This window comes from Portunus trituberculatus, chromosome 6 (genome assembly GCF_017591435.1).
Source record: "Portunus trituberculatus isolate SZX2019 chromosome 6, ASM1759143v1, whole genome shotgun sequence".
Taxonomy (NCBI): Eukaryota; Metazoa; Arthropoda; class Malacostraca; order Decapoda; family Portunidae; genus Portunus; species Portunus trituberculatus.
The window spans coordinates 3108889-3111388 of record NC_059260.1 but is presented as its reverse complement, the minus strand read 5'-3'; the positions used below and the strand labels follow the sequence as shown (position 1 = coordinate 3111388).

The 2500-nt window shown below is 28.4% G+C and overlaps 1 protein-coding gene across 1 annotated transcript in view; it reads left to right on the top strand.

Annotated features, from left to right (window-relative positions):
- LOC123516566 overlaps positions 1–2500 on the top strand; it is a 43576-nt gene that overhangs the window by 25052 nt on the left and 16024 nt on the right. The window lies entirely within an intron of this gene.

Genomic DNA, 2500 nt, shown 5'->3' with positions numbered 1-2500 from the left:
TGATCATGTATTCACTGATAAAGTTAAGAATATTTACCAATCTTGTTTATCTTTAATCTGGGCAGTGATTTATTGAGTGTTGAACTGTCTGTCAAAAAATTACGATAAGTGAATGGTCAAGTTAAAAATAGCCATTCTCATATTCAGTGATGACTATCTTTGTTTTTATGGGTAACGTTAAAAAATAGTCACCATTCTCGTATTCAGGAATGACTTATTTTTGTTTCTATTTTATTGTTTATTCTTATTTTTCTGAGTAACATAAATAAAAAAAATAGCCATCATTCTCTTATCCAGTGCTGACTAATCTCTGTTTTCTGTATTATTTATCTTTTTCTGAGTGCTGATTTATTTTTATTTTTGTTTATTATTTAGCTTTATTTATCTAAGTAACAAAAAAAAAAACAGTCATCTTTCTCGTATCCAGTGCTGACTAATCTCTATTTTTATCTTATCATTCATCCTTATTTTTCTTATTAACGTTAAAAGATTTGCCATTATTTTCGTATCCATTCCTGATTTATTTTTCTTTGATTTATTATTTATCTTTGTTTTTCTGAGTAACGTTAAAAAAAAGTTATCTCTAATCTCTATTTTTCTGTACCATTTATCTTTGTTTTTCGTAGTATCATTAAAAAAAATAGTCACCATTCTCGTATCCTCTGCTGATTTATCTACATTATTTTCTGAGTATCATTTTTTTGACTGCTTGAAGGCTCTGAATTTAGACTTATAACTTTACAATGACAGTTTTAGGCTTCAAAGTAAATATAACCACCATTCTTGTATCTACTGTTGACTTGTCTTTATTTTCTTAAGTAGTATCTATTTTACTATTTGAAGGCTCTGAATTTAGACTTATAACTTCACAATTATAGTTTTAGTCATCACAGTAAAAATAACCAATTTTCTCGTGTCCACTACAAACTTATCTTCATTTTTCTGAGTAACATTTTTGACTACTTGAAGTTTGGGAAATGTTAAAACTTATTACTTTACATTGATAGTTTAAGTTATCCAGTGTTAACTTATCTTTATTTTTTTTTTTAAGTAACATCTTTTTGGTTATTTGGAGTTTGTGAATCGAGACTTATTTACTTTACAGTGTTAATTTTAGACATCATTTATCGTATACACAACAAGTTTATTTTAGTCACATTTCTCGCATACACAACAAATTTATCTTTATCTTTTTTTTTTCTGAGTAACATCAGTTGACAATTTAAAGGTTGTGAGTTTAGACTTATTTCGTTACATTGATAGTTTTAGTCATTAAAGTAGAAAAAAAAAAAATCATTCTCATTCTACAAGCTCATCTTTATTTTCTTATGTGTATATTTTAAGTAACATCTATTGACTACTTAAAGTTTGTGAATTGAGACTTACGTATTACTTTACAATGATCATTTTAGTCATCAAAGTAAATATAACTACTACTAAACCATCCACTACAAACTTGTCTCCATTTTGTTCTAAGTAGCATCTATTGAATACTTAAAGGTTGTCAAATGTTAAAACTTACTACTTAACAATGACAAAATTTCAAAATCACGTTAAAAATCATCATTCTTCTATCCACAAGTTTATTTATTCTAACACACGGTGACTTGAACGTCTAAAATTGTCAGGAGTGAGCGGATTAAGTTCTTCAGTACCATGACACGTTTTTATATTCATTTTGCTTACTATTTGGTAATTTTATACAGCTTCAGAATCTTATATAGGGGATTAAAATAGTGAAGATTCTGGACATTAATCTTTTAACTTCCAGAGACCCTTCCTGATGTAAATAAAATCGTTTAATCATGCCCAAAATTCAAGGTAAAAATGCGTCCCAGTACTGAAGGGGTTAAAACTGAAGAGGTAAGCAAAACGAAGCGGAAATAGGGACAAAATAAAGCATACCTGAACATTTTGAAAGGGTATGGGTAACAATGATAGTGACTAGGGAAACATACGTGACATTTAAAGGAGAAAAATTGTGTGAGTCAATGAAATATGGTTATTTAGATTGAGAAAAAAAAAACAATGGAAATATACATAAACACCGAATATTTAAGAGAAGGATTGTTGACACTGGAAAAGCTTACGTGACATTTAAAAGAGAAGGAGAGAGATTGTGAAAGGTAATGAAAGATAGTTACTTGAAATTAAGGAGAAAGATTAAAAAAAAAGCAATGGAAATAAATAAAAGCTGAAGATTTAATAGAATGATGGTAGCAATTGGGAAAGTTTACATAAGATTGAAAGAAAAAGGGAAAAAGATTGTGAAAGTCATCAAAAAAGCAGTATATTTGAGATTAATGGGAAAAGGAGAGAGAAAAAAAGGCAATGGAAATAAATAGAAGCTGAAAATTGAAGAGAATAATTGTAGCGACTGGAAAATATTACGTAAGATTGAAAGAAAAAAGGGAAAAAGATTGTGAAAGTCAGCAAAAAAAACAGTATATTTAAAATTGATGGGGGAGAAAGAGAAAAAGCAATGGAGAGAAATGGGAGA